Below are 24,683 nucleotides of genomic sequence, written 5' to 3' on the forward strand. Positions count from 1 at the left end.
AAAGAAGAGGAAGCAGAAACAGCCACTGGGGAGTCAGACCTTGTGTCCACCACAAAGCGACATGAGGAAAGTACAGCAGGGGGCCAAGTCCGAGGGAGTGACAGGGAGTGGCAGACGCTGGCAGGTGGATGGCGCGGGGGTGGGAAGCCACACTGAGGAGGCTGCTGAGGCTGAGACCCACTTCCAGGCCACGGTGCGGCAAAGCACAGACTCTGCCACGGGAACCAGGGGAGGCTGTGCAAAGCTCTAGCTGCTGTGAGGGTGCCATGGGCGGCAAGACGGGAATCCTGGAGAGTAGCTGGAAGGCTCTCAGCGGAGATGGTGGCCTGGGCTGGAGTAGCAGTGAAGAGGCCAGAAGCGCAAGGATTAGGGATCATGTTAGAAGTAGATTCAGACATGCTGACGGGTCACACATCACAGGGAGAGCTGGTAAGGAAACGGACAGATGGAGGTTGGCAGGGCAGGCTGGGGTTTGAGCAACTGAGTAGATGCTATTAATAACTGAGATGAGGAAGAGGGACACCTCAGAGGATTGATGGCTTAAAGGCGTGATTGTGTCTGTAACTGTGTGCTGCCTTCGGAGGGACTGGCTAGGGGAGCAGGGCAAACGCTGGTGTCAGGAGGCTTCACAGAAGGGCCAGGTTTCAGTTCAGTCCATCTGAAAAGACGGGGAGGGAGGAGGAGCAGAGGAGGAAGTTGAGTTGGAAGCGGTGCGGGCACTGTGGTTGGGGAAAGGACTCTGGCATCAGATGAACCAGAATCTACAGCCTGGCTCTTCTTCCTTCCTTTGCCACCTTGGGCAAGTCATTTTCCCTGTTTGAGTCTCAGTTTTCTCATTCTGTAACTGGGATGGAAAATGCCTACCCACATATATCTGGTTGGTTTGTTTTTAATGCCCTTTAACTTTTTCTTGTTGTTGTCGTTTTGCTGTGTTGGGCCTTCGTTTCTGTGCGATTGCTTTCTTTAGTTGCGGCGAGCGGGGGCCACTCTTCATCGCGGTGCGCGGACCTCTCACCGTCACGGCCTCTCGTTGCGGAGCACAAGCTCCAGACGCCCAGGCTCAGTAGTTGTGGCTCACGGGCCTAGTTGCTCTGCGACATGTGGGATCTTCCCAGACCAGGGCCCTGCATCGGCAGGCAGACTCCCAACCACTGCACCACCAAGGAAGTCCCGAACCTGATGTTTCTTAAATGCTTTCCGGGATGGCAATCCAGGACACGAGTGTGTAATCTATACATGCATTTGAGAGCAAATATTCCACAAGTAATAATTATGCCAAGGGCATGGAAAACCCACTGATACTTGACCAGGCGATGGATCAAAACCTGGTGGCACAGTGGTTAAGAATTGCCTGCCAATGCAGGGGACACGGGTTCGAGCCCTGGTCCGGGAAGATCCCACATGCCGCGGAGCAACTAAGCCCATGCGCCACTAGTGAGCCTGCGCTCTAGCGCCCGCAAGCCACAACTACTGAAGCCCGCACGCCTAGAGCCCATGCTCTGCAACAAGAGAAGCCACTGCAACGAGAAGCCCGCGCACGCACTGCAACGAAGAGTAGCCCCCACTCGCCGCAACTAGAGAAAGCCCACGCACAGCAATGAAGACCCAATGCAGCCAAAAATAAATAAATAAGTAAAAGAAATAAGAGAAAAAAGTCTTCAAGTATTTGGAAACTAAAGAACACTCTTCTAAACTAACTCATGGGTCAAAGAAAAAAAATCAAAAATGAAATTATAAAAAAAACTACTCATTTACCCAAGGAGTAGAGAAACATGGAAAATTCAGATATATAGGGAAAGGAAAATTAAGTTGATCCATGATGCTACCAATCAATCCCATTCTGTTTGTTTCTATTCAAATTTATTTTTCCCTTTTAAAGACTAGGTCATTCCGTTTTTCAACAATCCTCTTGTTAGTGGCACAGCACTTAGTGGTACAGCATGAACATCCTTTCACGTCAATGGATATTCTCCTACAGTTGTATCTGAAATGCCTGCGCCATAGACCATTGAGACCAGAATGCAGTCACCCACCTGCCCTCGTGTCAGTTATTAGGTGGTTTCTCACATTTCACCAGGAAAAACAATGCTGCAGTTAACTCGCTTGCAGTTCACTGCAAGATCTCCGTTAATTTGTACAGATCGGCCTTAATTTCCTTAATTAAAAAACCAGAGTGGAATTGGCTGGGAGCAAGGACTTAAACTTTTCTAAGATTTTGCATTGTGCATTTCTGGATTGCACTGGCAAGCGTGCTGTTGATGTTACCGTCATGAAGTCCTGCCTGTCGAGTCACTCTGTCCTGGAAGCTCTCAGACTGTTGCTGTCCCCTCCCTTACCCCCCAAGTGTGGCTTCAAGATTGGGTGCCGCCCTGGAGGTGTGGCTTGACCAGGGTCCCTTCTCCCCCTCACCTGGTGCTAAGCCTGGTCTTCTCTGCGAGTGAAGCTGCTGAAGTTGGGGTTCTCGGCCAACTCCCTGAGTTGGACTCAGCTGCTGAAGTTGGTCTGAGGGTGGTAGAGTGCTTCGGCCCGGGCTCCGATGTCCCCGGATGTCATAACCTGTGCTTTCTCCCTCTGTCTAGACCTGGGGCTAGGCGTGCTCAAGGTGCCCAAAGAGGCTAACGAAGGAGGCAGGGCCACGTCTGGGAGCACAAGGAGAGGAAAGCGGCAGCACAGGTCCCCTCAGAACCCACTCCTGGACCGCAGCCTCTGCGGGAAGGTGTTCAGCAGCGCCAGTCCTCTCAGCAAGCACTACCTGACGCACAGCCAGGAGAGGAGACACGTGTGCAAAATCTGCAGCAAGGCCTTTAAGCGTCAGGACCACCTGTATGTAGGAGTCTGGTCGGGATGTCTGTTCAGGGGGCTGCTGGGGGCTGGGCGTGTTCCCGGTTCTTTTGCATCCCCTCCCATCCACCTGCACCGCCCCGCACCGTCGGGTGTCCCAGGTGTGTGCGACCTGTGCTCCTCCCACGGCCAGTGTTTGGTGGGGGCGGGGGGCAGGGCCTACACTGCCCCGGACAGCCCGCCCTCCCCAGCCTCCAGATTCACTCCAGTGAGGAGAGCGCCGCTGCGATTTGCAGACAGGACCCATGTGCTTTAAAAACACACTCCAGAGGCAATTTTGTCATGGAGGGAGTTGGGCTAACTGCGTAGAGAAAGTTTCAGAGTCCCTGGTAGGTGTCTGAGCAGAACAGATATGCACTCCATGAGGAATATATGTTGGGATAACACCAGGGCGTGAGGGGTTCTGAAATGCCTGTTTCTAGAACATGGCAATGCAGTGTTCACTCTCTTTTTTCCTGTTTCAATTCCCCCTTTTATTAACTCGATTTTTTTTCAAAATTTGACTTTAAAAAGCAAGCTCAGTGTAAGAGGAGCAGAATTCCGTTTGTTCTTCATGTCTTAGAAATGATAAGCTTTTCTTGCTGCCGAGGGAGAAGAGACAGACTTTCAAACTGAGAGACTCGTAAGTGGGAGAGGACGATCCCTTGCATGTTTACAGCTCGCCCAGCCTTTACTGAGGCTTCGATGAATCCCGCTTTCATTGTATCCTCTCCCCTCTCGCCATTAAGGATGGGAAATGATTTACTCCTGTCACAAGCTGGTAACAGTTAGGGCTAGAAAGTGGGTCTCCGGATGCCCTCTCTGCTGCTTCCCTCAGATGGAGGCCAAGGGTCCACGTTTGGGAAAGGGTTTCATTATTTACTGGGTCCAATTGATTAGAACCATCCGGGGTAGGATTGTTGGGAACCCAGAGGGTGATTTACCCATTTGTTTATATTTATAATATATTAATGCAGGTATACGTATGATGTAAATATACTACATACTTGCATTCTTTTATATTTGCAGACATTATAGGCGCATTTGGCTTTTTGTTGTTGTTGCTGTGGGGCTCCCAGGTCGCTGTCTAGAGGACTCCTGTGGGAAGGCAAAGACTCCTTTGTTCAAGGAAGGATCATCCCCAAGTTAGCGTTTCCTTAAGTTTGTTCTCAGAACTCTGGTTCTCTGCTTCTCGGGGATGCTAAAAGGGTCTATTTTAAAAGCATGGTTTTGTGGGCAAATAAGTTTGAGAGACATGGAAAGTTCAACAGATCTCTCTTTATCTGCTCTGTGGCTTTTCAGTTTGCTCCTAGGAACCTCCAAGAAGTAAAGAGTGTTTTTCCCAGACTTATTTGCCAGCTGAGCCCAAGTCCTCAGGGAGCAACTCTGGAGCCTGGTGTTCCTTAGGAACCCACTTTGGGGAACTCTGACTTGACTCCCACTGATGTTTTTAATCTCAGATTAGGGGTTTGCTTAGGGGTGAGGGCAAGAGCTCCCCCTTCCAGAAGGCTTTGGCCATAGCAGGGGTCTTTCCTCCTAGGGTCTGAGCACAGTTTCTGAGTTGCGATGCTGCTGCCCCCTGGGGACACGCCTGGGTTCCTGCAGTTAGTGACCCACGCCGAGACACCCACTAACTTTCTCCTCATGTGATTCCAGGACTGGGCACACGCTCACCCACCAGAAGTCCAAGCCCTTTGTGTGCATTGAGCAGGGCTGCAGCAAGAGCTACAGCAACTACCGCTCCGTGCGCCAGCACTACGAGGTCCAGCACGGCCTGTGCATCCTCAAGGAGGTCCCTCCGGAGGAGGAGCCCTGCGGGAACTCACCCCGTGTGCACGAGGTGGCCTGCCAGCCCGCACCCGCGAGCCTGTGGTCCCTGGTGCCCCCGGAGGCCCCATCCCCCATCTCCCTCTTGTCCAACCGAGACCTCCTGCGCTGTATCGTGAGCAGCAGCATCTGCCAGACGATCCCTTCTCCCGGGCCAGCCCTGGGAGGGCCTTCAGACAGCGGCGAAGGGAGGATCACGGCCTGTTCCTCCCTGCCCTCGTCAGGGTCCTCCTCCTGCGGCCCAGCCAGCACCCCGGCGGCCCCAGGAGCCCTGGGCACTGAGGTGTTCCCGAGGATCCCCGGCCCCCACGGAAGGAGCCGGGCACGGACGTGTTCACAGCCGTCCACTCACGGGCAGCGGAGAACAGCGGCCCCGACCCAGCCGAGCCGGAGCTGCCGCTGCTCCAGCCCCCGTCATCCCTGGAGGGCTGGCCCGAGGGCGCTCCCTGCCCGCCTGCCTGCCTCTGTTCCATGGCCAGACTGTCCCCGCCAGTTCCCAGCCATCAAGCCACAGTTTCCAGTGGCTCTGAAACCTGTCGGGCTGCCCTAAGAGCAAAGGAAACAGTATGTTTGTCGTCCACAAGCCCTCTGCAGTGCCGTCCCGGGAGGGCTCCGAGCCGGGCCCCGGGCTCAGCAGCGACTCCCCTGCTGGGGAGCCCTCACCCAGCCAGTGCACCGGTCTGGAGGACACGCCGTCTTTCCCTCCCACGCTCCTGAAGGCCCAGGGGAAGGCCTCGGGCGACCCCAGATACGTCAGCACCAGCGGGGAAGACGACTCCTGGGCTTCCAAGAAGAGCAAGTTCGACTGCGACTCCTTCTCGCGGCAGAACCCTGGTGAGCCTGGCCCCCAGGACGGCCAGAAGTCCAGCGGCCTCCCGTCGGATGCCACACCGCTCTTCCAGCAGCTGGTCCTGAAGGCTCAGGAGTCTCTGGTGAGCCACGAGCAGATGCAGGTGTTCCAGATGATCACCAAGTCCCAGCGGATCTTCTCCCACACGCAGGTGGCCGCCGCCTCCTCCCAGCTTCCCACACCCGACGGCAAGCAAGTTGCCCTGAAGTCACTGCAGGGGCCGTGGCCACAGCAACCCCCACCTGTGGCACCCACTGTTGACTCTCTCCATGCTGGCCCCGTGAACCCTGATCCAGAGGGGTCCCTAGACCGCAGGAGAAAATCCACACCCGCTTTACCCACAGAGCCCTCCCCCAGCAGCGTGAGCCAGGACCCAAAGGGAAGACCAAAAGTGGCTGCTGCTCCACCTGCCCCCACGGCGGCGTCCCTGGACCCTCCTGGAAACCCAGACATCTCCTCTCTGGCCAAGCAGTTGCGATCCTCGAAAGGGACCTTGGACCTAGGGACATCTTCTCCCTCGGGGCCTGCATCAGACCCAGTTAGGAGGGGAGGAGCCATCCAGAGCCCACCTCCCAGGGAAGCAGGCCCAGGCTGAGAATGGCACGGCTTCCGGGGCCACAAAAGGTGGAGAGGGCCCGGCCTGCTCCTGGGGCGGAGGCTACAGGCTCTTCTCTGGCAACTCCGGGGCCCAGCACTTCCGGAAGGAGAAAGTGAAAGTGGATATTTGCTGTGCAGCTTCTCCAAGCCAGGTAGCCATGGCCTCCTTCTCGTCGTTGGCCGGGCCTCCAGCGGATCCCCCCTGGGACTCCAAGTCCAAGCTGATGATACTCAACAGGATCCAGGTACCAGGGCCCTCTCACGGGACCTGACCATGCGGGGGGCAGAGTCTCGTCCTTACCTGTGTCCGTGTTTCTGACTTGTCCAGGCACTGTATTTAACCTCAGCAAATCCTCAGATGCAGTTTGTTTACAGAGGGGCGAATGAAGTTCCAGAGAAGGGATGGTTCCTCCCATCACCCTCCACCCTGCAACACACACACACACAACAGAACAGGGCTTTAGAGTTGTCAGAGACACTTTGCATCATGTTTCTTCACTAAGCTTTTTCTATTTGCTTTCTTTCTGCCTTTCGCTTCCTTTTGGATTTGCCTCCTTCACTTCTTCAGAGAATGTAAAGGCAGAGCTCCTTTACCCTTGATATTTGTACGTGAAATGCTGTGTCTATTCTGGTTGTGAATCACAGGTCCACAAGTCCGACTTGGCCCCTACTGCAGGCCTGGCACTGGTCCGCCCTTTTGGAGCAGCTTGGGTCCTCCCACATCGTGCCCACGAGGTCCTGGGCGCAGAGAGCTTGGCCACGTCTCTTCGTGATGTTCCGAGGTCCAGCATCCTTCCTGTCGCACCACAGCTACCTCCTCCTCTTTTTTTTTTTTCCACAGCTTTAATATTCACGTGCCATCTAATTCGCCATCTTGAAGTGCACCATCCAGTAGTTTTTAGTTTGTTTACGAGGTCGTGCTCGCATCGCCACTCTTTGCCAATACACTTTCATCACCGCAAAAAGAAACCCCACACCGTTGGTTGTCACCCGCAATCTCTCCATCCCTCCCAGCCCCTGGCAACCATGCATCTACTTTCTGTCTCCATGGATTTGCCTATTCTGGACACTTCATGTGACGGGAATCCTAACGCTGCGTGGCCTTTTGTGTCTTTTGCTTCTTTCACTTAACCTGATGTTCTCAGAGTTCCTCTGTGCTGTAGCACGGGTCAGAACTTCACTCCTTTTTATCGCTGGTAACTTGTGCATTGTATGGAAACACCACATTTTATTTATCCATTCATCAGATGATAGATATTTGGGTTGTTTTCCCTTCTTGGCCATTGTGATAACGGTGCTATGAACATTTGTGTACAGATTATTGTTTAGACATATGTTTTCATTTCTCTTGGGAAATACCTTGGAGGGGAATTGCTGGGCTCTAGGGTAATTCTATTGGAGGAAGTGCCAGACTTTCCCAAAAAGCTGTGCTGTTTTATATCCCTACCCAGAGTGTATGAGGCCTGCAGTTTCTCTGCATCCTCACCAACACTTGTTCTTGTCCAGTTGGTTCACCTTAGTGGGTGGGAAATGATAATCTCATTATAGTTTAATTTGCATTTCCCCGATGGCTAATAATCCTGAGCATCTTTTAATGGCCATTTGTATATCCTCTTTGGGTAAGTGTCTATTCAGACCCTTTGCCCATTTTTAAATTGGGTTGTGATTTTATTTTTGAGCTGTGAGAGTTCATTATGTATCACTGATACAGAAATATACATAGTCCCTTATCAGATACATGATTTGCAACTTTTTTCTCTTATTCTGTCTTTTCACTTCTTGATGATGTCCTTTGAAGCACAGAAGTTGTAAGTTTTGATGAAGTCCAATACGTCTGTCTTTTGTTTGGTTTTGGAGTCATCCAAGAAACCACTGCTTACTCCAGGGTCACCAAGAATTATACCTGTGTTTTCTTCCAAGTCTTATAGTTTTCACTCTTGCATCTCATTTCTGATATGTTGGCTCAGATGTATTTTCGTCTTCAGGGTGGAAATATCTACCGGCTCCCCCACCCGATGAAGGAGGAGAACATGGCGGGTGGCTGGTAAGTTCAGAAGCCCCTCGGGAGAACTCTGGTGGCTTTGATGTGCTGGCCCTGGGTGAGCGAGCTCTGGATGCTTCACTCCTGAAGGGGTGAGCACCAGGCCACGGAGAATCGGGGGCATCATGTCCATTTCTTTAGGGTTCGTCCAAAGCTGTCTGTCAGAGGATCAGTGTTTGGGGACGGAGTCCCATTCTCCCTTTCTTCCCCACAGGAACCAGCACAGTGGTGGTCCCACAGACTGGGCAGAGCCAAGGAGCACTTACGTCTGCAAGAATTGCAGCCAGATGTTTTATACAGAGAGAGGGCTGAGCAGCCACATGTGTTTTCACAGCGACCAGTGGCCGTCACCTCGAGGGAAGCAGGAGCCGCAGGTGAAGGGGCGCGAAGCTGCCATTCATCTCAGGATGGAGCCGTCCTCCTGCAGGGAGCCTGGCTGGGGGCCGGGAGTCAGGGCTGTGCTGCTCTGGAGGGGCCCCTTGCTCCCTACGTACTGTGTCTCTTAAAGGGCTGGCTCTTCTCTGTGTGTAGGTGTGTGGCATGGAGTTTTGCAAGCCACAAAGACAGGTGCTGAGGCCAGAAGGGCACAGGCAGAGTTCCCCGGGAGGCAGGAAGTCCTTGGACAACATGACCGCCGCCCCTTTGGTGGTCCCTGTTTCGGTGCCAGTGGCTCCAGCGAACCATCCCCTGGGGAGCAAGGTGGGTGCACTTCCTTCCAGCTGCTTTCCAGCTGCCAGTGGGAGCTGGGAGAAAAGCCCCCAAATCCTGACTCCAGAAGAGCTTGATTTGCGTGTTCATTCATCCATTCAACCTCCAGTGAACTTCCTTTGTGTCTGGCCCTGTGCTGGGCAGGGCTGGGGACACTGCAGCGACCACAACAGGCCTGCCCCCGTCTCCTGGGGCTCCCAGCCCAGCGGAGTAGATAGACCCATCCCCGGACACTGACGACCCAGAACGGGCCGGGCTGGGAGAGGGAGCTGTGGGAGCCCCAAGGGCACCAGAGACCCTGCCTGAGGAAGGGGGCGTTGCAGCTGAGAGCCGGAGGATGAGGAGGGGTAAGATGGGCAGAGAGGAGGGGAGATTGCGTGGAGGTAAGAGAGAGTGTAGCAAGCTCAAGCCGTCGTCTCTTCAGCCTGTGCTGGAAGACCCCACCTGGAGAAGTCCATGCTGGACTCGGGTACGGGGTGCATGGAGCCCACTGTTTGTCTCCCAGGAGCTGCTGTCATTTTGAGGGCAACAGGTTTTCCTTTTGTCATGCTGTTGCATCCGTCTGGCCCCCACACTTTAAGTGCCAGTCACTTTAACAACGGATATGAGTTTCCAAAATGGTCTGAGTGAGGGCCTCTCCTTGGGGTGGGGGTGGGTGCCTGAGAAGGCCCCAGCGTCAAATGTCGCCCGGCTTAGGGTCTGGAGTCTGGCTCAGGCGTGGTGGCCCTGCCCGGCTTCCTGCGCTGAGGACTCTGGGCATGGCCATGCTGGGTGTGCATCTGGCTGGTCAGTACCCTTTCCCACTCTCAGGCCATCTTGAGGTCTGAGCTTTGGGGCCGGTGGCCTCAGGTGACCCCCGTGGTTCTGAAGTCTCTTCTTCTCCAGGGACAGGAGAAGGACGGGGAAGAGAGAGACAGCAAGGAGAGCAGCCAACACAGGAAGCGGAAGAAGCTCCCACGGCCCAAGGCACTGCTCATCCCTCCTCCGCCCTCCATGTCTGGGGAGCCGGGCCCGGGAGGATGCCGCCAGAGTTGCCTGCGCTCGCCCGTGTTCCTGATGGACCACCTCCTGAAGGGACTGTCCCAGTGACCTCCCTACACACCGCCCCCGATGCTCAGCCCCATCCGGGAGGGCTCTGGGCTGTATTTCAACACTCTCTGTTCCACATCTGCCCGGGCCCGTCCCGACAGGCTCATCAGCGCCATGCTTGGTGAGTGAGCTTGATCGCCCCATGATGGGCCTGCGGGGGGCCAGACCCCCGCCCCCTGTAGAATTTGGTCCAGCCATTCTCTCTGGCCTACGCCTGGGTCTGCTCTGGGGGTCCCGTTGCTGTTCAGAACTATCCCAGGACCATCTGGGACCAGCAGCCTTCTAGGTGCTTATGACTTTGTAGCCAGAAAGAAAATAGACACCATTTAGCCTAAGCACCCTTCTGCCTGCCCTTTCGAGTAATTGTTTAAACAGCTTTATTGAGGTATAATTCACATGCCATATGAATCACCCATTTAAAGTGTCCAGTGATTTTTTAGTGTATTCTTAGGATTGTACACCCATCCCACAATCTAATTCTAGAGCATTTTCATCACCCCAGAAGATTATATCCACGAGCGGTGACACACAGGCCCTGTAGCCCCCAACTCCTCAGCCCTGGGCAACCACCAGTCTACCAACCTACTTTTTCTACGGGTCTCCCTATTCTGGACATTTCATGTAATTGGAATCATCAAATACGTGACATTCTGTGTCTAGTTGTTCACTTAGAATAATGTTGTCAAGGTTCATGTTGTAGTATGCATCAGTGCTTCATTTCTTTTTATGGATGAATGATATTGAATTCTCTGGATAGACAACATTTTATTTATCCATTCATCAGTTGACGAGCATTTGGGTTGTTTGTGTCCTTTGGCTGTTGCAAACAGTGCTGTTAAGAACATTTATGTGTACGTTTTTGTTGGACATAAGTCCTCATTTCTCTTGGGTATATAACTCAGAGTGGAATTGCTGGGTCAAAGGGTAACTATGTCTAACCATTTAAGGAACTGCCAGACTGCTTTGCAAAATGGCCGGGTCATATTAAATTTCCACCAGCATTGTATGAAAGTTGCAGTTTCTCCACATCCTTGCTCACACTTCTTAGCTGTCTTTTTTATTACACCCATCCTAGTGGGTGTGAAGCGGTAGCTCATTGTGAGGTGTTTGTTTGTTTGTTTGTTTTGTGGTACGTGGGCCTCTCACTGTTTGTGGCCTCACCCGTTGTGGAGCACAGGCTCCGGATACTCAGGCTCAGCAGCCATGGCTCACGGGCCCAGCCGCTCCGCGGCATGTGAGATCTTCCCAGACCGGGGCACGAACCCATGTCCCCTGCATCGGCAGGCAGACTCTCAACCACTGCGCCACCAGGGAAGTCCTGTCTTGCTACCTTTGTGGAAAGTCAGTTGACCATAAATGATTTGAGATGTTTCTTCTTTTTTAATACAGATATTTTACAGCTATAGATTTCCTTCTGAACATTGCTTTAGCTACATTTTGTAAGTTTTAGTATGTCTTTTTTTTTTTTTTCTTTTTGTGGTATGCGGGCCTCTCACTGTTGCGGCCTCCCCCGTTGTGGAGCACAGGCCCCGGATGCGCAGGCTCTGTATGCGCAGGCCCAGCGGCCACGGCTCACGGGCCCAGCCGCTCCGCGGCATATGGGATCCTCCCAGACCGGGGCACGAACCCGTATCCCCTGCATTGGCAGGCGGACTCTCAACCACTGCGCCACCAGGGAGGCCCTATGTTGTGTTTTTATATTCATTCAGCTAAAGTATTTTCTAATTTATCATTCCACTTCCTGTTTAATACACTGACTGTTAAAGAGTGTGTTGCTTAATTTTCACATATTTGTGAATTTTCCAAATTGCTGCCTTTTATTGATTTGTAATCTAATTCTCTTTTGGTCAGAGTACATACGTTGTTTCTTTTTCAATTTAATTTATTTAATTTATTTATTTATTTATTTTGGCTGTGCTGTGCGGTTTGCAGGATCTTAGTTCCCCCACCAGGGGTCGAACCCATGCCCCCTGCAGCGGAAGCGTGGAGTCCTAATGACTGGACCGCCAGGGAATTCCCTTAAATTTATTTTAAAATTTAAAATTTATTGAGGCATGTTATATGGGCTAGAATCCGGTCTGTCTTGAAGAATGTTCCATGTGAATTTGAGAAGAATGTATTCTACTGATGTTTGGTGGAATGCTGTATTTTGTCTGTTTTGTCTAGTTAGTTTCGATTTCCTTGTTGATCTTCTGCCTAGTTGCCCTATCCACTGTTGAAAGTATTGAAATCTCCAACTATTATTTTTTAATGGTTTATTTCATCCTTCAGTTCTGTCGTTTGTTGCTTGGTGTATTTTGGGGGTCTGTTTGTAGGTGTGTATATGTTTGTAATTGTCACATCTTCCTCACGGCTTGACCTTTTATCATTAGGATGTGATTGTGACATCATTTGTCATTATTACAATAATTTTATCATTATCTCTAATTTTATCATTATCTCATTATCTCATATTTTTGGTTTTAAAGTCTAATGTGCCTGACATTAGTATAGCCATTCCATTCTCTTTTTTGGTTGTTGTTTGCTTGGTATATATTTTTCTCTTCTTTTACTTTCAGCCTATTTGTGTCTTTGAAAATAAAGCATGTTACCTCTAGACACCATTAGGTGGATCATGTGTTTTTTATCCAGTCTTACAAAGTCTGCCTTTTGATTGGTTTGTTTAATCCATTCTTGTTTAATGTTATATTGATATGGTTGGATTTACATCTGCCATTTTGCTTTTTATTTTCTATACGTTACATGTCTTTTTCTCCCTCTGTTCCTCCTTTCCTGCTTTCTTTTGTATTAAGTGAGTATTTTCTAGTGTGACATTTTAATTCCATTAATTTTTCAATGTTTCTTAGTCATTTCTTAGTGGTTGCTCTAGGACTTAAAATATATGTCTTATCAGAATCTGTTAGGATGTGTAATAACTCATTAACAGTGAAATATAGAAACACTGCTCCTATCTAGCTCTATTCCTTCTAACTCTTTTGCTATTATATGTGAGAGACCCAGTAATACCGTACTGGTCATGTTTATTGCTTTATATAATTTTATTTTGTGTAAAAACACTGAGCGGATAAAGGAAAGCAAGCATGATTTATAGAGGTTGTTATATTAACCTTCTTATTTACCATTTCTGATCTCTTCATTTATTCTTGTGGATTTGAGTTACTGTCTGAGGTGATATTCCTTTACTCCAATGCAGCTGTGCTCCTTGTGCAGTTACTGTCACATATATTATATTTCTATATGTTACAGGCCCACAATACATATTGTTTTATGCAGTTATTTTTAAGGCCATTAAAAAAAGAAAAGAAATATGTAATCCTAGTGATTTTTATAGTTACCCATATTTACTAGCGCTTCGCTTTTTTTTTTTTTTTTTTTTGGTTTGGATTCAAGTTACCATCTGATGTCATTTGCTTTCAATCTGAAGGACTTTCTTTACTATTTATTTTTATTAGGGATATATAATTCACATACCATACAATTCATCCCTTTAAAGTATAGAATTCACTGGTTTTTAGTATATTCACAGAGCTGTGCAACCATCACTACCATCAGTTTTCAGAAATTTTCATCATCCCCAAAAGAAGCCCTGTACTTATTAGCAGTCCCTCCTTTCCATCCTCCCCATCCCCAGCCGTGGGTAACGACTAATCTACTTTGTCTCTATCGATGTGGCTATTCTGCATATTTCATATGAGTGGAATCATACAGTATGTGGTCCTTTATGAATGCCTTCTTTTAGTTAGCATGATGTTTTTAGGTTTCATCCAAGTTGCAGTATGTATCAGTACTTTGTTCCTTTTTGCGGGCTGAATAATATTTCACCTTTAATATTTCTTGTAAGGCAGGTCTGCCAGCAACAGGTATCCTCAGTTTTTATTTATCTGGGAGTGTCTTTATTTTACCTTCATTTTTGCAAGATAATTTGCTGAATATAAGATACTTGGTTAACACTTTTTTACTTTCAGTAATTTGAATATATTATCCCATTGCCTTGTAACCTACATCGTTTCTCTTAAAAAGTTAGCTGTTAATTTTACTGTAGTGCCCTTGTATGTAACAAATTGTTTTTCCCTTTTTGCTTTCAAGATCTTATCTTTATTTTTGCTTTCCACATTTTGCCTATGTTATGTCTGGATGTAGAGCTCTTTGTGTTTAATCTTTGTTGGAGTTTGTAGAGTTTGCTGGATATACATATTGTTTTTCATCAACGTTGGGAAATTTTCAGCCATTAATACTTTAAATATTCTGTCCCTTTCTCCCCTCTTTCTGGTACTCCCAATACATATATATTGTTGCATGTAATGACATCTCACATTTCTCTGAGGCTCTCTTCACTTTCCTATATTTTTTTCTCTCTGTTCTTCAGATTTCATAGTCTCCATTGTTGTATCTTCAGGTTTGCTGATCGTTTCTTCTGCCAGCTCAGATCTACTGTTGAGCCGTATTTTGGTTATTGTACTTTTTTAACCCCTGAACTATTTCCATTTGGTTCTTCTTTTTTTTGGCTGCATCGCACAGCATGCAGGATCTTACTTCCTCTACTAGGGATCACACCCATGCCCCCTGCAGTGGAAGCGTGGAGTCTTAACCACTGGACCGCCAGGGAAGTCCACATTTGTATCTTTTTTAAAAATAATTTCCATCTCTTGATGGCATTTTCTCTTTGATGACAAATTTTTATTTTATCTTGCTTTAATTCTTTAAGCATGGGAGCCAGGGGAAGAAGCAGCCCCCATCTCCTTGGCTGCACCTACCTGGGTAGAGCTTCCTTTACAAAGAGCTGGGGGCTAGGTGGGTAAGGGGGTGGGTCATGGCTCCAGTGCCACAGACTCTCACTGTTCTTCCCGAGATTTAGTAGGTTTTCTTGAATGAGTATTTCTTTTTTTTTTTTTTTTTTTTTTTTTTTTTTTTGCTGTACGCGGGCCTCTCACTGCTGTGGCCTCTCCCGTTGCGGAGCACAGGCTCCGGACACACAGGCTCCGCGGCCATGGCTCGCGGGCCCATCCGCTCCGCGGCATGTGGGATCTTCCGGGATCGGGGCACGAACCCGTGTCCCCTGCATCGGCAGGCGGACTCTCAACCACTGCGCCACCATGGAAGCCCTTGAATGAGTATTTCTTAAAATGCTGTATGCCTTTGGGACAACGTGCAGAGACTTTAGCTTACTGTTCTTTTTTTTTTTCTTTTTCAATGATTTTTGTCAGTAAATCTGTTGTTTTGCCGAGTTCCTTACTCTACATTTTCAGAAGTCTTATCCCACTTCCATGCAATCTTTTTATTTTATTTTATTGTGATGTGAACAGTTAATCTGTGATCTGCCCTTTTAACAAAGATTTAAGTGTGCAATACAGTATTGTTGACTATAGGTACAATGTTATACAGCAGATTTCTAGAGCTTGATTAATTGAAACTTTATGCCCATTGATTAGTAACCTCCCATTTCCCACTGCCCCAACCCCTGGTAACCCCTATTCCACTCTTTGATTCTATCAATATGAATTCAACTACTTTAGATACGTTATATAAGTGGAGTCATGCAGTATTTCTCTTTCTGTGACTGGCTTATGTCACTTAGTATAATGTCCTCAATGGTCATCCATGTTGTTGCATATTGCAGAATTTCTTTTTAAGGCTAAATGGTATTTCATTGTATGTTGATGTCACATTACCTTTATGTGCTCATCTGTCAGTGGACATTTAGGTTGTTTCCACATCTTGGCTATTATGAATGGTGCTGGAGTGAACATGGGAGTTGAGATATCTTTTTGAGGTCTTGACTGCAGTTCTTTTGGATGAATACCCAGAAGTGGGTTTGCTGCATGATATGGTAGTCCTACTTTTAATTTTTGAGGAAACTCCATACCATGCAATCTTTTTTTTCCAATTTTCAATTTTATATTGGATTAGAGTTGATTTACAATGTGTTAGTTTCAGGTATACAGCAAAGTGATTTTGTTATACATAATCACATATCTATTGTTTTTTAGATTCTTTTCCCATATAGGTTATTACAGAGCATTGAGTATAGTTCCCTGTGCTATACAGTAGGTCCTTGTTGATTATCTATTTTATATACAGTAGTGTGTGTATACCATGCAATCTTGAAGAGCCTGCTTTTAGCTGCTCTGGAAAGGCAGGCAAAAAGGACCTCATGGGTCAGTTGTAGCCAGTCTCCTTGAGGCTCTTCTTTGGGTGTTTTCCAGATCACATGGACGGCTCTTTTGGCATCAGTGTGGTGAAGGACAACAGCAAGATCAGCACTGAACCGTGAGTTGGAACAGACTTAGAACCTGAGGGTCCTTGCAACGTGGGGATGCTTTTACCCTCCTTGCATTCCAGTGTCGGTTTTTCCCAAGGGAGCCTTCATCACGGGAAAGTCAGGTCTAGACCCAGAACCTCTCTAGGAGAGAAGTGGTGGATTTTTCCAGGTGTTTCCCCAATATTCCTTCTGTCCAGACATACCATAGTTGGATGTCTGCAGACAGAATGCCCAGCACCCTGGGGTTCTAGATAGAATTGGTGATGGCGCAGTGAGATACTGTTTTGTAGCTTGGATGTTCCCTTGGATACAGAAGAATGCCAGGTATCAGCACATACCTCCCCTGTCCTAGACCCCAAACGCCTGAAGCCAGAAATCTGGCGAAAAAGCAAATTGGAGGAAGGAAGGAAGTATCCCTCAAGAGGTCTCTGGAATACCAGTGGCGTGTCTGCTGGGCTGATGAGCACTCCCTGTGTCTGAGAGATGGCCAAAAGGTGGGTTCCACGGCCCTGGTGAGCAGGGCTCACCACACATCTCTCTTGTATTTCCCATCTTGGTCACACACCTATGCCTTTTATGTCCGTGTGTGTGGCCTCATTTCAGACACATCAACATAGGGAGCCAGTTTCAGGCTGAGATCCCAGAGCTCCAGGACAGATCACTGGCTGGAAGTGACGAGCATGTAGCTACTCTGGTCTGGAAGCCATGGGGAGATGTGATGACCAACCCGAAGACGCAGGATAGGGGTGACTGAGACTTTGGGGCCAGGTTCCCGAGAGCCCTCCTCCATGTCCAAGGGGTTTCTCCTCCCAGTTCTCACCTTGACCAAGAAGCAGTGATCCCCAGGCGGGGGTGGGGTGGGCAGAGCTGGCCTTCAGCGCAGGACTGCTTTGCTGTGCTGCAGTCCCTTGCCCCACCTCTCCTCTCACCCAGTGGCTGGCCAGGCCATCCAGAGCAGGTGCCAGGAGCAGGGTTTCTGCCCATCCTCCTTGTCGCTCCCTTCCCTCAGCCTGCTTGTAACAGAGAGGTGAGGGAGATGGTGACAGGAGCCCCCCACCCCATCTGTGCTGTTGGGGAGGTTTCCTCTCTGGCACTTGCTGACCCTCTGTGTCTCCTCTCCTTCTCGCTGCCGGGCTGCCTGCTGGAAACAGTGACCGAGCTCTGCAACGTGGCCTGCTCCAGCGTGATGCCGGGCGGGGGCACCAACCTGGAGCTCGCTCTGCACTGCCTGCATGAAGCCCAGGGCAACATCCAGGTGCGGTGCAGGCGAGGCGGGGGCTCAGAGGAGCTGTGGGAAGCTCCCTGGTCTCTTAGGGCCAGGGGCTCTAGGCGCAAGACACGTGCCTTCTACTTGGGGCTTTGCAGCTCACGAGAACCAAAGGCTGGCCACCCACCCTTCTCCCTGGTCGCTTTGGGACTGGTGGTGTCCTTTTGAACGTAGGGGAAATGCACACATACGGGCTCAATCAGTTATTTCTCTGGGGTGACAGCAGAGCACCAGGGTTCCTCCAGCGTTACCTCATCTCAGCGCGGCACTGGGGAGGCGGTGCCTAGCAGAACCAACTCAGGGCCTGCATTCATCTGGTTTATTTACTGAACATTAACTTTTGGATTAAAAATGGTGTATGCAAACCTCTGATGCAACAGAAATGCCTCTGCCTCCTCCAAGGACCCTCCTCACAATCCTGAAGTTTAGAAAATGAAGAAGTCCAACTGTGTGTAGTGGGAGAGGAAGTCACGTCACCCGAGTTGGAGACCCAAGAGTCAGGGCTACATGGTGCTTTTTCTCAAGCTGAGAGGCAGTGGCTGGCACGTGGTGGGTGCTCAGCAGAGTAATCAGCACACATTTACTGGGTCCTCCTGATACCTGGTGATGTCACGGTATCAGGCTGGGGCCAGCTCAGGGGCCCATTCTTGGTTTAATGCTCTGCTGCCACCATCTTGAAATTCTTAATAGTTTCTGAGCACAGGGCCCCGTGTTTCCATTTTGCGCTGGGTCCTGCAAACTGCATAGCGAGTCCTGACCGGGGTTACGCTGTTGAGCAAGACAGATGCCCTCTCTTTGCAGGGCTTACATTTTAGGAGAGTGAACACATGAAATACATTTTTTACAAGTGATAGATAATGATTAGTGCTATGAGGACCATAACATGGGGTAGGGCGGGGGCAGTGCCACTCCAAATGCTGCTCCCTGAAGAAATAAGGAGCTTGTGCCAGAATAAGTCCACACACTGTTTCGTCATCAAGTAAATCTTGCTATGAAAAAGGTAACGTCAGCTGCACTCAACAGTCCGCTTAGTGCTGTAGGCAGTGTGTCCCAAGTGGTTCACAGCTGGTGGCCAGTCCACAGACCGACCACACTTTGAGTCGCCCTGGGGTAGGGGTGGCTTTAGGGAGGGCTGCACATATTTTCTGATTGGATGAAAGAATGAAGGTGGGCCTCTACCTCACCTTCCCTCCCTCAGAGAGTTGCCCACCACTCCTGTCGTTCCAGGTTGCCCTGGAGACCCTGTTACTGAGAGGACCCCAGAAGCCACGGACTCACCCTCTCGCCGACTATCACTACACAGGTAACGAGCGTGGCTGCCCGCGTGGTTTTGGCCTGGCTGAGGCCCCTGCGAGCCAGTCACTTTCCATGGCAAGCTCTGCACGTGCCTCCCGGAGTTCTCTTGGGGCCTGCACCTGCCCTCCCAGAAGGGCCCGTCCTCTCTGGGGGACTCAGTGGGTGCTGTTCTCTAGTTGGATCCAACCTTCCCCTTTCCACTGGTTCCCTCGTGGGCTCTTCCTGGCCAGAAGGGGGGTGCCAGGTTGGGGTGGGCTCAGGTTTCCCAGTTGAGCACTCCAGCCTTGGAGTCAGGCAACCAGGGGCCCACGCCTGCCCTTGGCAAGTCTCTTAAGCAGAGGAAGCCTCAAGTTGCTGCACCTGTCAAGTGGGGATGGTAATCGCCCCTACCTGCTAAGGTTTTTGTGAGGATTGTGTGAGATAAAGCAAGTAAGGGGCTTAGCAGAAATCTTGGCATATAAGTGGCGCTCGGTGGCCTGAAAAAGGAGGGGAGTCTGCACTTCAGCCGTGGCTGTGGTCCCAGAAGGAGAAACATCCTTCCTCCTCTTGGCTGTTTCTCCAATAGGTTCAGACATCTGGACCTCCATGGAGAAGAGGCTCTTTAAGAAGGCGTTCCGTGCCTACAAGAAGGACTTCTACTTGATACACAAGATGGTAAGGCGAACATGGCAGGCTGGTGTAGACAAGGCTCCTTCACACGGCCGAGGCGCTAGAACTGCAGGGCCTTTCAGGGGCGATACTCTGCTCATGCTGTGAACAGTTGACAACTACAATGCCATTGCTTGGAACAACCTGAAACGGTAGAGAAATGAATCCCATGTTCAAAATAAAGCCCTCCAGACCCCTCCCCACAATCCTACTTCTGATTTGATAACCTGACAGGTATTTATTGCCCATACGGATTTTACACACCTATATGCACTTTCTCAAAAAAGGATGACATCATATACTTAATATCCTGCTGATTAGTTTGCTCTTTTTTTTAACTTGATGTACGCAAAATTGCACATAATCGAAGTGTGAGATTTAATGTTTTTGACATAGTTATACACTTGTAAGACCACCACGATGATCGAGATAATGAGAGTATCCTTCACCCCCAAAAGTTCCCTCCTGCCCCTTTGCAACCCTTCCTTCCTGCCACCCGGGTCCCTAGTCAACTCTTGTCTACTTTCTGTCACTCTAAATGAGTTTGCATTTTCTAGAGGTTTATATAAATGGAATAATCATACAGCACGTGATCTGCTTTGTCTGGCTTCTTACACTCAACCTAATGATTTTGAGATTCATCCATGTTGTCGTGTGTACCCATAGTTCATCCCTTTACTGTTGAGGAGTATACCACTGTGTGGACGGACCACCGTTCATTTAATCATCCACCTGTTGGTGGTTTCCAGTTACTGATGACTACAGATAAAGCTGCTCTGCACATTTACATACAAGTCTTTGTACGGACATGTACTGGGTTTTTGTTTTTGTTTTGTTTTGTTTTTTTTTTTTGCGGACACGGGGTTGGGATTATAAATACCTAGGAGGGGAATGAGGGTAACTTATAGTAGATGTATGTTTAACTTTTTAAGAAACTGCCAAACTGTTTTCCAAAGTGGCTCTACCACTTCCCATTCCCACCAGCAGGTTATGAAAGGTCCAGTTGCTCCACACCCTCGTCGACACTTGGTATGCTAAGTCTCTTTAATTTTAGCCATTCTAATGAGTGTACAGTCGCATCTGACTCCATTTTCCTAATGACTAATGATGCTGAGCATCTTTGTGTTTTTTTGCTCTCTGTGCACCTTCTCTGGTGAGCTGTCTGTTCATATCTTTTGCCTCTGTTTTTATTGGAGTGTCTGTGTTTTTATTGAGCTGTAGGAGTTCTTATTTTGTTCTGAACACCAGTCCTTTATCCAGATATATGCTTTGGAAATATTTTCTCCCAATATGCCATTTGTCAGTCTTCTAACAGTGTCTTTTGAAGAAAAGTTTTAAATTTTGCTTAAGCCTAACTTACTAGTTTCTCTTTTATAGACTGTGCTTTTCGTGTTGTATCTAAGAAATCTTTGCCTAACCCAAAGTCACAAAGATTTTCCCCTATGTTTTCTTCTGGAGGTTTTATAGTTTTAGGTTTTATTTCTAGATTTATGATCCATTTTAAGTTTATTTTTGTAGGGGGTGCGAGGTGAGTTCATTTTTGCATATGGATATTTATTCCAATACCTTTTGTTGGAAAGACCATACTTTCTCCACTCAGTTGCTTTTGTACCTTTGTTAAATATCAGTTGGCCATATATATATGCATCTACTTCTGGACCCTGTATTCTGTTCCACTGATCTGTTTGTCTTTTATTAAGCTATTCCCATACTGTCTTTATTACTGTAGCTTTATTCTAAGTCTTGAAATTAGAAAATGTTAGTCCTTCAACTTTGTTATTCTTTTTCAAAGTTATTTTTTGTATTCTACATCCTTTTTAATTCCCTATGAATTTTAGAAATAACTTGACAATTTCAAAATAAAAATTTCTGCTAGGAACTTGATTGGTACTGTTTTTGACTCGTTACGTCAACTGGGGAGAGTTGTTACCTTAACAATATTGAGTCTTCTGACTCGTGAACAGGGTGTATCTCTCTATTTCAATCTTTAATTTTTCAGCAATGTTTTGAAGTTTTTAGTGTACAGTTGTTGCATACTTTTTGGCAGATTTATTCCTAAGCGCTTGTTTTTTTTCTGTTTTTTTTTTTTTGCGGTATGCGGGCCTCTCACCATTGTGGCCTCTCCCGCCGCGGAGCACAGGCTCCGGACGCGCAGTCCCAGCGGCCATGGCTCACGGGCCCCAACGCTCCATGGCACGTGGGATCCCTCCAGGACCATTGCACGAACTCGTGTCCCTTGCATCGGCAGGCGGACTCTCAACCACTGCGCCACCAGGGAAGCCCAGTACTTGTGTTTTTTATGATGTTATAGAGTTCTTTTTTATTTCAGTTTCCAATGGTTTGTTGCTAGTATGTATAGAAATAAAATTGATTTTTATATGGATCTTGTGTTCTGAAATGTTGCCAAACTAACTTACTAGTTTTGGTAACTTTTTTGTGGATTCCACTGAATTTTCTACATAGACAGTCACATCATCTGCAAGTAAAGACACTTTTCTTTCTTCCTTTCCAACCTGGTTGCCTTTACTTTTTTTCTTGCCTTTTTGCACTCTAGAACCACCAGTACAGTATTGAGTAGAAGTGGTGAGAGTGGAAATCCTTGTGTTGTTCATGATATTTGAGGGGAAACCACTCCACCGTTAGCTGTAGGAATTTTGTAGGTATCATTTATCAGGTTGAAGAGAAGTTCCTTCTATTCCTATTGTGCTGAGAGTTTCCATCAGGAATGGACATTGGATTGTATCAAATGCTTTTTCTGCACCTATCAAGATGCTCATATGATTTCTCTTTTTTAAGTTTAATATGATGAATTACATTGATTTTCGATTGTTAAACCAACCTCACGTTTCTGGGATGAGCTCCACTTAGTCATGGTATATTGTCCTTTATATATATATATATACATATATACATATATATATATATATATATATATACACACATATATACACGTATATATATATACACATATATATATTGTTGGATTCTGTTCGTTAAAGTTTTGTTAAAAAATTTTCATCTATGTTCATGAGGGACATTGGGTCTGTAGGCTTCTTTCCTTGTAATATCTTTGTCTGGCTTTGGTATCAGAGAAATGTTGAACTTACGGACTGAGTTGGGAAGTATTCCTTCCTCTTCAGTTTTTTGGAGGGCTCTGCCTAGCTGTCACATAAGGCTATGAGGTATCCACCACGTAAGGACACTCTGGTTTAATTAGTCCCAGTCGGTAGACATGTGGCTCCACATGATGTCACAGTGAGCGTCCTCGTGTGTACCGTGTGTGCGTTTTCCTGGAGAGAAGCCTTCCTGGGCCAGCCTTGTTGCTCAGAGCGTGCAGAGCTTAGATGGTGTTGACTCTGGTGGCTTCTCTCTGAACTCCTTCATCCCCAGGAGGACTTTGTGATTCTCTGTCCCCCGTAGCAGTGGAGCATACCAAGCCGTAGGGGAGAAACGTTTCAGGAGGGCTTTCAAAAAGTGGCGGCTGGCCCCATGGGGAGGGGATTTAGGGCGTCAAGGCCATACTCACTGCTACTCCTGAGGCACTGTCCTTAGCCGGTTTCTGTCTTCCTCCACTAGGTCCAGACAAAAACAGTAGCCCAGTGTGTCGAGTTCTACTACATGCAGAAGAAAATGAACAAGTTTGACTGCGGCCGAGCCCCAGTGCCGGAAAAGAGGGTCAAGAGAGAGCTGGGTGAAGCAGACAGGACAGAAGCGAAGGTAGAGGGTCTCGGGATAGGGCTTCAGGAGTTCAGCACGGATCTGGATGCCCGGTGCCCATCCAAGCTGGCTGGCGGTGGGGGGGGTGCACCCCGCGACGTCTGGACGCTCTGGACACCTGCTTCTCCCTTAGAAGGGCGGCGGGGCGGTCAGCACCCTTTCATCACCTCTGCCCCCTGTGCAGGTCACTCGTAGCCCTCGGAGGAAACCCAGCCACCGTCCCACCCCCGAATTACCGAGGACTACTGAGAGTTACAGGAGGGAGTCCATCCCCAACTCCAGCCCAAACACCGGCTCGAAGCGGACCCCTGAGCTGCCGGGGAGCAGCAAGGGCCAGGGCTTCTTTCCCTGCCGGGAGTGTGAGAGGTACTGCCCTTTCCCTGGATGCTCCCACACCGCCTGCCCTCAGCCCTCTGGGGTGCCCCCCTCAGGGCTACCCGCCTCCCCCTGCTCTGACCCCTGTGTCCTCTGGTGCCTCCTCAGGGTGTTTGGCAAGATCAAGGGTCGGAATGCCCACATGAAGTGGCACCGGCTTCAGGACCACGTGGATCCCACCGCCAGGGCAAGGTGGCCCGTGGAGCCCTTCCAACTGTAGGAGGAGGAGGGCGAGCTAGGGGCTGGCATCGGCCCTCTGCGTGGGCAGCTAGTTGGGATGGGCACCTCCAGCCCTGTTGCGTCTCCTTTGTTGTTTCTGTACGTTTTCCCTTGTATATAGTATTAAATTTGTTTCTTAAGAAGCTGTCTTCTGGCTTCCCTGCCTGTTGATCCAGCGAAGGCTTTTGAGCCCCTGCCGCTCCCAGAAGCCACAGTGACTGAGTCCCTGCCCTGGAGGACCCTCATGCATGAATGCAGCCAGCATTCATCAAGCACCTGCTGTAGCTGTGCCAGACAATGCCCAGTCCACGTGATGGGGACATAGTGATGGAGGGACAGGCCCCTCCCCTCACAGAGCTTACATTTTAGGAGCGGGAAGGTAGGAGTGATAAAGCAGCAAAAAGGTGAGTTTAGATATCTATAGTGCGTATGCTTCGGGCCGTAATAACAGAGGAGTCGGCGTAGGTTTAAGCTCTCAGGACACGTGGTGGTGCCAGTGGCTCCACGGTGAAGTCAAGGCCTGCCAGCAGTGGCCAGCGTCTGCAAGTCGGCTGCAGCAGCAGCAGCAAGAATCCCCTCTTGTACGCGGAGCACCCAAACCTTCGGAGGGTGCAGGGCAGAGAGCAGCTCCCTCCCTTCCTTGTTCCCCTTTTTAAAAGTGAGGAAAGCTTGTAGCAGCGCCCAACAGAACGCCCCTCACGTCTCCTCGGCCAGAACTGTAGCCCGTGCTCTTTCTAAACTGATCCGTGGCAGTGGAAAGGGAAGTGGCCACCGTTATCCCGGACCCTCAAGATTTGTCTCCAGGGCAGAAGCGTAAGTTGTGTTCCCCCCTGGTTCTCCCCAGTTCCAGGACTGGGGAGAACCAGTGTGTTCCCTCAAATTTCTTGTCACCCGATCCAAACTGGAATCCCATTTGCCAGGAAAAGAAGAGGAAGCAGAAACAGCCACTGGGGAGTCAGACCTTGTGTCC

General features: G+C 49.0%; 1 pseudogene; it reads left to right on the plus strand.

The window, feature by feature from the left end:
• Positions 1-61: 61 nt before the first annotated feature.
• Positions 62-24,435, plus strand: LOC132479645 (zinc finger protein 541-like; annotated as a pseudogene).
• Positions 24,436-24,683: the final 248 nt, after the last annotated feature.

The sequence above is a fragment of the Mesoplodon densirostris genome, chromosome 19 (genome assembly GCF_025265405.1).
Source record: "Mesoplodon densirostris isolate mMesDen1 chromosome 19, mMesDen1 primary haplotype, whole genome shotgun sequence".
Lineage (NCBI taxonomy): Eukaryota > Metazoa > Chordata > Mammalia > Artiodactyla > Ziphiidae > Mesoplodon > Mesoplodon densirostris.